General features: G+C 41.4%; 1 protein-coding gene across 1 annotated transcript in view; it reads left to right on the plus strand.

Annotated features, from left to right (window-relative positions):
* Positions 1–12,672, plus strand: part of si:dkey-4c15.14 — a 231,553-nt gene that overhangs the window by 131,290 nt on the left and 87,591 nt on the right. The gene's annotated exons all lie outside the window — the stretch shown is intronic.

Consider the following 12,672-nt stretch of genomic DNA (forward strand, 5'->3'; position numbering starts at 1 on the left):
CTTAAACCCTCTCCTCTTTCAATGAAGTCGCCGGTGTGGAAGCATTTTGGATTTCCAGTGAGTTATGTTGACAACGTTCATGTTGTCGACAAAAAAAACACAGTTTTGCAAGCTCTGCTATGTACGTATTACGTACGGTTCATCCGATAGACAACACCGGCATCGCGATCCTCCGCCCGCCCCCGTTGCAAATCCGCTCGCGAAAAGTACACACTCAGGCCCTGTTTACACTGTCTTTGTTTTTAAATGGCATTTTAGAACGACAACGATTTGACATCCACAGTGGCGTGTAGCATTTCTGAGCAGCCCTCCTTCCTCTCTACCTCTGAAAATGCACATCACGTGACCACACAGACACAGACGCACACACAGCCATGCGCTCGAGACAGCAGGTCCAGGCAGTCAGAGGACTGCTTCAATCTTTCACTCACTTGTACTTAGTCATTTTAGCGAACACCTCAGATACTGTTGGCTGGTTCCTGTTGGTTGTGCGTCTTTTTTACCGACGCCATTATAACGACACAGATCACTGCCTATTCACGAGTCCCGCAGAAAAAGTGATTGACAGGTGGTAATTATGTGTGTATCTTGCCTTTATTCATTTACTGTGTGATTTGTTTATGGGTAAAACAAAGACCATGCAGGTCAGGTAGTTTAAACGGTAGGCTACAAATAATTAATTGGTCATTAATTAATTAATTATTCATAATCGAAAATCGAATCGGGCCTTTAGAATCAAAAATGTAATCGAATCGAGGATTTGGAGGATCGTGACACCCTTACCCTTAGTGTGCTTTCACACTAGCACTTTTGGTTCGTGCCATCATCATTGCGTGATGTTCTGAACGTTTATATATTTTTTTCACCAAATAGACTCAAGTAGCTCTTTGTATTTCGATAACAAAACCAAACGATTCAGTAAAAGCAGAACAGCTGTGAAATGTGTATGTCTTTCCATTTTGGTGCTTTCCTTTTGTGGCTGTCACCTAGCACCAGCTGTACACACAACCAGGGGTGCCGCTAGGGGCTGTTTTGGGGCCCCTCAATCCCCAACCCAACCATTCATCCCCTCCGCTCCTCACTTTCATCCGTGACACACACATCCCTCCAGACCCACTGTTCACTTACACAACACCATCAAAATGTTGTCATAGGGCCCGTTCCGAGCAGCGGCACGCATGAACATGTAACCCTGCCGGTTCTACACCAACCAACCCGCTCCGAACTGGGATCGAACCGGCAAGTCTTCACATGGGAGTTGGTTGCAATAACAAGGAGGCTCAAGACCATGGCCTCTAGCGTCTGTCGCTAGAGCACCTATAGAGGTCAGAGGAGTGAGGTTTACTTGCACAGCAATTCACTAGCTGGCCTCCACTACACTCACCCCCCTAAACCTCACTCCCATCCGGGTCACGGCCCCAATGCAATCCCACCAGTCCTACATCACCCAACCCGCGCCGAGCTGGGATCAAACCAGCAACTCTCCACATGGGAGTTGGTTGCCCTAACAAGGAGTCTAAAGACCATGGCCTCTAGCGTCTGTCGCTAGAGCACCTTTAGAGGTCAGAGGAGTGAGGTTTACTTGCACAGCACTACACTAGCTGGCCTCCACTACACACACAGCAGCTTGATGACGCAAGCGTACAAGGGTTCAGAAGAAAAAAGACTGTGAACACAAACCAGCCAAGTGGCAAGGGGGACAATGGAACTTGGGATTGCACCAGGCAATCAAACCAAATGTGAATGCACCCTTACTAGTACAAGTAGCTCAAACTCATTCATTTAGAGCAGGGGTGTCCAAACTCAGGCCTGGAGGGCCGGTGTCCTGGAGAATTAAGCTCCAACCCTAATTTAAAACACCTGGACCAGCCAATCAAGCTCTTACTAGATATACCAAACACTTCCTGACAGGTGTGTTGAGGCAAGTTGGAACTAAACTCAGGGACACTGGCCCTTCAGGATCGAGTTTGGACACCTCTGGACATGCAACAATTTTAATATTAAAGTAAACACTAAACAAAAGTATCCAGCTGGATCTCCTCCATAAGACTTAATACTTGTTGCTCAAATCTCACGGCTCTCAGCCCCACCCACACTCATCAACACTATAAGCAGTCAAATCAAAGAGCTTGATCTATGGGTTGATGTGACGTATGTAAATTTTTAAATGTAGATTTAAATTTATGCAACTGTGCGAAGGCTGCGCCAGACCATTTGCATGCACTTGATGCAGTAGTATTAATCAGCCCTAATTAAAGGGTTACCATAGAGATCAACCTGTTTTCGACACAGCATCAAACAATGCATTGCATGGTGCAATGAAATGAATGGGTTTCATAGTGCAGTGCTTTCCGTGTCCAGTGTGAAAGCTGCTTTGCTCTGTGCAGAGGCTACAGCTGGAGAGAGAGTGAAACCAGTGTACTGAATACTACTGGGCAGAGTGGCACGACATAACCTTTAACCACTCATCATTTTTGCAATATTTTATTTAAATTTAATTCTGTGTTATTGTAATAACCCTAATTATTATAACAGCTTGCATCTTCTATCGGTTGAGTCTCAAATCTCTTGACAAATTTCCTTGCAAACCTCTTCAGCTGCCACCTTTAGACTTGATATTTATGAAAATTTATGAGCGGTGGATGTGTTAATTATTCGGTTGTGTGTCATTATGTCCCAAACAACTCAAACGGTTGAGGTGGAACCTCTGGAATGTTCTGATAGTCCTTGAAAACTGGAGACCCCGGTACGACAGTAAAGGGCTTGGAGAGTTTCATCCAAAAATAGCTTTAATGAGTCGGTATAATGGTACAGGTTAACCGTTGTTGGTATAGGTAAAGAGGGGATGTGAGAGTTTGCGTATGTGTGTGTGTGGTCTGGAACATAAAATAGGACAAATTAATTATCAATAAAATATTACAGGTTTAGCAATTAACTAACAACAGTCAAACATTTCCATTCAGATTACAACAGAAAATAATCTTTAGGTATAGGAATAAATTCACTGTCAAACTGTAGTGTTTAGAAACGACTCAAAATTCTGTCAAAATATATACATTAATCCAACAAAGAAACATACTGTGGCATAAATAGTTTGGACTAGCATATTAGCTTCACAACACAGACTGACATACTGTATAACATAAGATTATGCAAATATATGCATTAAAGGAGAAATATAACATTACATATATTGTTACAACAGTATTAACATAAGTATTATACATATTTTTGGTGGAAATCAGTAAATAAATTCACTTTCTTGGCATGAACGCACACAGGATAGATGTTTTTCCCTCTCACCGTGCCTCACAAGTGATTTGTGCCATGTGCTTGCTCTAAAAGTGAAAGTATTAAATGTCGGTCGAATTAGAGAGGTGCGCCATCTAGTGTATACTCATAAGAACTGCAACTCCGTTTTAGGACTTTCCTACACAAACAAATAGACAACAATATGAAGCAATCTATAATGTACTGAGTGAGAGCGTCTATCCTCATCTTTATACTGAACTGTCTCATTGATCACGCAAGTGTGCTCGGACTCGGAAAGTAAAAATGTGAGACGATCGCACCAGGGCTCGGTTAAAGGTGAACATGTCAAGTGTGAGTACACTTTAAAACTAAATTACATTGACCAGACTCAAATAATGGTAACTAAAGATAGTACGTTTAAGTCAGACTAATTTATTAAAAATGTCCATTACTTGTAATCGAACTTGTTTAAGTGAACACAATTTAAATTCCTCACATCTAGTTGCTTTTAAAAGCCGAGGTGCAAACATATTTGACCACCTGCACATCTCAGCCAAACACACAAATGCTCTTATTCAGAATCATTTGACTACTGATGAAAACTAGATTGTTAACAAAACTTACTTTCTTATTTTTCAGATGTGGTAGTGAAGGAGGAGAGTGAAGAACTGAGTGAAGATGAGGAGAAACGTCAGGTCAAGAGTGAAGAAGAAACTCACCCAAAGAGCGAACAAACAGGTTTCACCTGCACTCATTGTGGAAAGAGTTTTGAGCACAAAGGTAATCTCAAGCTTCACATGCTGATCCACACTGGAGAGAAAACACACAAGTGTGATCAGTGCGGTAAAACTTTTTTGAGGACTTCAGATCTGAAGGTCCATCTTAGAGTTCACACAAAGGAGAAGCCTTATTCATGTTTAGAGTGTGGAAAGAGGTTTACTCAGCAGTCACATTTTAATGCACATCAGAAGATCCACACTGGTGTGAGAGAGCATGTGTGCTACGAGTGTGAGAAGACTTTCATTACAGCTGGAGAATTGAAAAAGCACCAGAGGATCCACACCGGAGAGAAACCGTTCACCTGTACTCAGTGTGGGAGGAGTTTCACACAATCATCACATCTTCATCAACACACGATGATCCACACCGGAGAGAAGCCGCACAAGTGTGATCAGTGCAGCAAGATATTTCTGAGAGCTTCAGAGCTGAAGATCCATCTTGGATTTCATACAAATGAGAAGCCGTATAGTTGCTCTGAGTGTGGGAAGAGTTTTTCACAGCAGTCACACTTTAAAGCACATCAGAAGATCCACACTGGTGCGAGGGAGTTTGTGTGTTTAGACTGTGAGAAGACTTTTATTAGAGCTGAACACTTGAAACGACACCAGATGATCCACACTGGAGAGAAACCGTATGTGTGTTCACACTGCAACAAAACGTTCAGAAATCCAGCACATCTGAAAACGCACGAGTGGACTCACACTGGAGAGAAGCCGTTCACATGTGCTCAGTGTGGGAAGAGTTTCAGACGGTCAACGTGTCTTAATCGACACACGATGAGAAACCACACTGATGTGATCAATGAGGCAACACATATTTGAGATCTGAAGAACCATTTTTGGTTTCATCCAAAGAAGTACTGTCGCCCCAGAGCAAGAAGGTCGCTGGTTCGAGCCTCTGCCGGGTCAGTTGGCGTTTCTGTGTGGAGTTTGCATGTTCTTCCTGTGTTCAGGGCCGGCGCATCCATGGCGGCCGCCTAGGGCGGCAGAATAGATAGGGCGGCGTCCGCGACACCTCCCTTATCACCCGCGTCCTCAGTTATGTCCGCGACACCTCCCTCACCACCCGCGTCCTCAGATATATGCGTGCATAGTCGACAGGATAGAGAGGGTAGCGTCAGCGACACCTTCCTCAGCACCCGTGCGTCCTCAGTTTAATCCGCGCATAGGGCGGCAGATAAGAGGTCTGCGACACCTCACTTCATTTTCATAACCGGTCACTTTCGTTTTCACATTGGGGTTGAGGGCGGCGTGATCGCTCTCTGCCTAGAGCGGCAGTTCAGCTTGCTCCGGCCCTGGCTGTGTTGGCTTGGGTTTCCTCCGGGTGCTCTGGTTCCCCCCACAGTCCAAACACATGCAGTATAGGGTGAATTGAATGAACTAATTTGGCCGTAGTGTATGAGTGTGTGTGAATGTGAGTGTATGGATGTTTCCCAGTGCTGGTTTGCAGCTGGATAGGCATCCGCCGTGTAAAACATTTGCTTGATGAGTTGATGGTTCATTCCCCTGTGGCGACTTATGAATAAAGGGACTAAAGGCTAATTAATACTTCTGCATCAAGCATACGTGGATGCTCTGGTGCAGCCGCATAACCCTCGCCGTGGCCGTCGCTGACGCGCACCTTTGAAAAAATGCAACTACACATTGCAACGATGCGCAAACTCTGTGATAGGTCGTCTTGGTAGCATTGACGAGTGTGGGCAGGACTGACAGCTGTGCTAAGCCGTTGGAGTGAGTGTTTTAGGGTGTCCTGTAAAGGAGCTCTAGATGGAATCTTTTGTTTTGTGTTTACCTTATGATTAAAGTTGTTGCACGTCCGCTGGTTTGCTCCTTTGAATGAGCAAGCTTGAACTTGTAACCACTGACTTCCATAGTATTTGTTTTTTCTTCTATGTAAGTAATTGCAGGTTTTCAAAACATTCATTCATTCATTTTCTACTGCTTTTCCGGGGCCGGGTAGCGGGGGCAGCAGTCTTAGGAGAGAACCTCAGACTTCCCTCTCCCCAGACACTTTCTCCAGCTCCTCAGGGAGGATCCCGAGGCGTTCCCAGGCCAGCTGAGAGACAAACTTCGTCCAGCGTGTCCTGGGTCTTCCCTGGGGCCTCCTCCCGGTGGGACATGCCTGGAACACCTCCCTAGGTAGGCAGCGGCTCTACTCCGAGCTTCTCCCGGGTGTCAGAGCTCCTCACCCTATCATAAGAGTGCGCCCTGCCATTTCAGCCGCTTGTATCCGAGATCTTGTGTTTTCAGACCCAAAGCTCATGACCATGAGTTTTTTCAAAACATTAAAAAATAAAAACTTGGGGAAAAAATGTATTTATAGGATTTTAGTAAGAGTTTCGCTGTGGATATTCACCTGTTTTCATCATTGATTGTAACATTGGAGAGTTTATTTCTTAACATAGAAATATGTTTGTTTTCAAAATGCAAAGCTTGTTTTCTTTGTATAATGCTAAAATTGTCTGTAAATCTGTTTAGCTAATAATAATAAAGTTGAATGTTTAAGAGCCTAGACATTAGTGTTTTCCCTCTTCGGAGTAAATCTGGAATAATATGAGTGTTGTTTCTTTTTCTGTTTGCCAAATAATTTGTTTCCTCAGGATCTACCCAGACAGGTCGGAGGTCATGGAGACCTCTTAAGTGGACCTGGACTCTTGAAGAAGTGAAAACGGCAGTTTTCTGAGTTATTTGCCATTTCATGTGTTAAAGTTTTTAAATTCTTGAGTTGTTTAAGCAGCTTCATTGCCGAAGGTAAGTATAGTTGTCATGAGCATTTTCCTAATTTATTTAATAGTATATAAAAAATAACTAGAAAACTATGCTTTATTTTAACTAATTTAAAAGAAAAATTAGAGTTAACTTATTACAGTAAAAAAAAGATTTATTACAGTTATACTAGACTATACATAGTCCTCTATCCGTTGAGTTACATTATTTACATTGTTAAAAATTTTATTCATTAGCAACATTTAATTTCAGTTGGCATTTTTTGTAGCTCAGCCATAAAACAAACAAAAAAAGGTTACGTCAGATAACCCTCGTCGTTTATATAACGATACATCGTTAACCCTCTCCATCATTCTCACTTTATTTTTCAGATGGGATAGGGGGCCAAATCAAAGGTTACAATAGGCTAACTTTGGGCATCTCTGCTGTAAATGATACAATATTTGTAGCTCTTTATAGATTTTTTCAAGTTTATGTTGTTTTCATCGTATATTTTTCTGTTTTCTGATTGTAATTACGTGAGGAAAACATCATTTTATATTGGATACATCTGCCAGACATGAAGTACGTTTGCTTTTTTTATTGTAAGTGCTCAATTTACAACCATGACCAATATGGCTTTTTGTCTATATTAGCTATTGTTTGGGCTTGTCAGTATTTTTTAATTTGGCGCATTTTTGTTTATCCGCCCGTTGCTCCCGCCTCGCCGTGATGACGTCAGCACTGACGGGTTCATCCAGCGTCGAGTCTTCAGAGCTGAGGTGAGTCGTTGACGCCTTTTCTCGTGTTTACACAACAATAAAACACACTTTACAGTTTATTAAAGCGACAATCTGCGACTAGTTTCTGCATTGAGTTCACCTCTATCTGTGTGTCTGCTGACCAAAACAATACAGCTGGCAGTGGCAATATGAGCTCAGTGTTTGGGTTTTTCTATGTTAGTGAGTGAATTTTCCATGTTTGTGTTTGTCATATTGTAAATAAGTATGGTCTGTGAAGGGAAATTATGCGAGTCTATTAGTTATGTGGTGCTGTTATTTGTATGTTATATGATTTCCCTGTGGTGACGCAGTGGGTAGCACAATCGCCTCACAGCAAGAAGGTCGCTGGTTTGAGCCCCAGCCGGGCCAGTTGGCATTTCTATGTGGAGTTTGCATGTTCTCCCCATCCGTGGCGCAAAAAGGTGGTGTGCAGTATATGGGGCGCTACACATGGGGGGGTGCCATTGTGCCAAAACTATTTTTGAAATTTTCCCTATTTTAAAGATTTAAATAATACAAAAAATAAATTTGTTTTGTTAAAATTGCTTATTTTGCATTTTATACAAGTATAATAATGTATTTTATTAAATAAAAAATTATACCATTAATTGCATACGCTGGCACACACGTTTAATTCAAAATCATTTAACACAAAACTTAAACCCGCATACCCCTCAGTAAATGTGTAGTTGCGCTCCTGCTCCCCATGTTGGTGTGGGTTGCCTCCGGGTGCTCCAAATTCCCCCACAAGTCCAAAGACATGCAGTATAGGTGAATTGGGCATCCCTAAAAACTGACTGTAGTGTATGCATGTGAATGAGTGTGTATGGGCGTTTCCCAGTGATGGGTTGTGGCTGGAAGGGCATGCGCTGCGTAAAACATATGCTGGATAAGTTGGCGGTTCATTCCGCTGTGGTGACCCCACAATAATACAGTGACTAAGCAGTAAAGAAAAAGAATGATTTCCCTGTTTCTGTACATAGATGTGCTACTGCTAACAATCGAATTAATTAACTGGTGTGAATACTTGGTAGGTTCTTAAACTATGCATTGGCATGCACAAAAAAAAAAATACATTAGTATGAAGTGAACTGATCTTTTGCTGGCCATAAACGGTTTGATTAATTATTGTTTATAGGCTGAGGCTCATTAATTATCATCAATATGTCAATAGTTCATGGTCCACCTCATTCATTATACGATATAAGTCAACTTTGTCCGCTGAATTGAGCAAATTACAAAATCGTCTTTTATCATCTACAACAGTGGTCCTCAAACTTTTTTCATCAAGTTCCACCTCAGAAAATAATTGTCTCTCCAAGTACCACCAAAATGAGCATTATTGAAATACAGTAGCGTAGTAAGCCCAGTAAAGCAGCTACAGTTATGGACAATTCAAAAACGTGGCAGATTAATTCCTATTATTAAGAATATTTATTATTGTCAACCACTTTAAACACAAATAGTCTGAACGTTAACACTGTACTGTGCTTACAAAAAATAAAAAAATAAAAAAAATAATAATAATAACGTTAACATTTAAATTAAAATGTGCTTAAGATAAAAAGAAAAGTGCTGTACTTAAATGTAAAGTATTAACATATAGTAGCCAATTCATCAACATCTGAAAATGTTGTCTGGACCTCAGAAATATAGGTTATATGTAATATATTGAATATTAATATCTGCCATATTCATATGTTTGATAAATTTTGAAATATATGTAGCATGTACATATTACATATTTGATTCCTCCGCGTATTACTAGAAGGAAGCCTGCGTACGACTAGTTGTACACGTACCACAGTTTGAGAACCACTGATCTACAAGATATACCATCATAATGTGTTTTATTTCATTATATTTATATCATTTTCATATTTTATTTATTTATTATAAGTGTAAATGAATCAGATTTCTCTGTTTGTTCTCCTGAAGCTCTGCCGCCATCAGTGAAAGACAAAGACAGAGTTTATTGAAGGACAGTGAGAAGATGAGTGATCCAGAACCCTGCAGAATTAAACCGGAAGAGACTGAAGAGCTAATAGGTTTGTGTTTATTCATTACTCCTCAATAATGAGGCTGTAGAACAACAGAAAAGTTGTTAATATTTAATCACGTCATCAGTTTTAGTACATATTGCAGCATATTGCTCTATTCTAAACTATAACTCACAAGTAATAACACGACATACATTCTGTATTAATCAAAGTTTTCCCGTGACACATATATGTTTGTGTATTTACATATATTGAGTGTCTTATGTATGCAATATAGTCAGGCAAGAACTATCCTTTTGAAATTTGACTTATTTAATAAATTTTCAGATGTGATGGTGAAGGAGGAGAGTGAAGAACTGAGTGAAGATGAGGAGAAACATCATGTCAAGAGTGAAGAAGAAACTCAATCAGAGGCTGAACAAAGTTTTTTAATACAAACCGGTTTCACCTGCACTCAGTGTGGAAAGAGATTTAAGCATAAAGGCAATCTCAAGCTTCACATGCTGATCCACACTGGAGAGAAAACACACAAGTGTGATCAGTGCGGTAAAACTTTTTTGAAGCCTTCAGATCTGAAGACCCATCTTAGAGTTCACACAAAGGAGAAGCCTTATTCATGTTCAGAGTGTGGAAAGAGTTTTGCACAGGCATCAAATTTAAGACAACATCTGAAGATCCACACTGGTGTGAGAGAGCACGTGTGCTACGAGTGTGAGAAGAGTTTCATTACAGCTGGAGGATTGAAAATGCACCAGAGGATCCACACCGGAGAGAAACCGTTCACCTGTACTCAGTGTGGGAGGAGTTTCACACAATCATCACATCTTCATCAACACATGCTGATCCACACCGGAGAGAAAACACACAAGTGTGATCAGTGCAGCAAAATATTTTTGAGAGCTTCAGAGCTGAAGATGCATCTCGGATTTCATGGAGAGGAGAAGCCTTATTCATGTTCTGAGTGTGGAAAGAGGTTTACTCAGCCATCACATTTTAAAGCACATCAGAAGATGCACACTGGCGTGAGAGAGTTTGTGTGCTTTAAGTGTGGGAAGAGTTTCATTACAGCTACAGACTTGAAACAGCACCAGAGGACTCACACTGGAGAGAGGCCTTATGAGTGTTCACACTGCGACAAGACATTCAGACAGTTGCGAATACTGAAAGTACACGAGAGGACTCACACAGGAGAGAGACCTTATGTGTGTTCACATTGCAACAAAACATTCAGAGATCCAGGATACCTGAAAACACACGAGAGGATTCACACTGGAGAGAGACCGTTCACATGTGCTCAGTGTGGGAAGAGCTTCAGACTGTCGTCATCCCTTAATCAACACATGCTGATCCACACTGGAGAGAAGCCGTTCACATGTACTCAGTGTTGGAAGAGTTTCAGACAGTCATCATCCTTTTATCAGCACATGCTGATCCACACTGGAGAGAAAAGTCACCAATGTGATCACTGCGGTAAAGCATTTTTGAGGCCTTATGAACTGAGGGTCCACCTCAGAGTTCATGCAAAGGAGAAGCCTTAGTCGTGTTCATTAGGAAAGCGTTTAACATATTAGATTTACCTTCCTGAAAACTCTCCTGTATTCACCAGACATCAGATTTCACAGCTGAACGTGTGTCTGTTGATGAATTCCGATAATTTAAAGCACATCTGCGCACTAATTCACATTTAGCATTATCCCCAGCTATAAATAAAGCTGTCATTGTTCTGTCTTTTCATCTAGCAGCAATAATGACGACTGGAAAACATAGTTTAGAACGAAAATGAACTGTTTACTGAAGTTTTTTGTATACTGAAAACAGGTAATATGAGTCAGTTGCCAATGGTTACAGGCGCGCTTTCAGTAGCGCTAAGCATCATAGGAAAACTGTTCTTAAAGCAAAACAGCATATATAAATGCCAAGGTAAATAAATTCACTTTATGACATTTAAACGATAAATGGAGCATTAATTAATCACTCTTGCATATATATATATCAATTTAAGTCATAACAGTCATCAAACGTCCAGCAATGCAGTGTAATATTCATTGGTTTGACTCAAGTATGTTTCATTAATAATGAAACATAGAATGTACTCAATTAAAGTGTGTCCATAAAAAGTGTATTTATCCAGCTTCAGAATCTCAGGCGCACTTCTAATAATGTCCAGCTGGTGGCGCTTGAGACTGTTTAGTTCAGGGGTGTCCAAACTACGGCCCGCGGGCCATCTGCGGCCCGCAATCAGTTTTGTGGCGGCCCGCGAGGCTTTTTATAAATATTAATCGAATCTGGCCCGCTATACAAAAATGAACGTAATTCAATAAATAACCACCAGGTATCGCTATTACATGCCTTCAATTATGCCGAGTTCAGACTGCATGATTTTCAAAGTAGTTGTGTCACAGATGTTTTCACACTGCTTGACTATCTGCGCTAGCGTTTCGTCGCTGCTTTGTTTACACTGCAAGGTGGTTCGGCGACATGGACATTCACATTGCATGACTTTACTATAGGAAGAATCGCCGACAAGTTCGTCCAAACTACGTCTCACAGCCAAAAACACGTCGTATATCTTTTGTTATTAACTACATAATGAGACAGAAGCCTTTAATGGGGTAGAACATGTACATGTTTGATCACCTGGGTTTAAAGGGAATTAGCCATTTCTCCTAAACGTTGATGATAAACTAATTTCTTTATGTATGAAACGTCAAACAGACACGGGTGCTCCTGAGTCCTGTCAAACCTCCACTAGTTTTTCCTCCATTTCGTGGGTCCAAATAAACCGAAAAAGAAAATTTCTCCCCCAGCCTCCCGCTGACCTGCAGCAGGTATACACACACGCACACACAAGTGAATGCTGCTCTCTCATTGGCTGTAGGCGATCGCTGATGTTATTTTCAGTCAAAAATCAATTCACACGGCATGATTTGAATCGCCGACAGCTCCAGATATTCAGCACGCCAAATATCTTACAGGCATCGGCGACTCGTTGGCGATTCTCTCAGATCGCGTCTTTGATCGTTCATACTGTGTGATTGTCACTCACATGCACGAGCAGCGATTTGCCTGTGATTTCAGGCATTTGTCGGCGATTTCTCAAAACCTGTCGGCGAGCCAAAATCGGGGCTAAAATCACGCAGTCTGAACTAGGCA

The sequence above is a fragment of the Danio rerio genome, chromosome 22 (genome assembly GCF_052040795.2).
Source record: "Danio rerio strain M-AB ecotype USA chromosome 22, GRCz13ab, whole genome shotgun sequence".
Taxonomy (NCBI): Eukaryota; Metazoa; Chordata; class Actinopteri; order Cypriniformes; family Danionidae; genus Danio; species Danio rerio.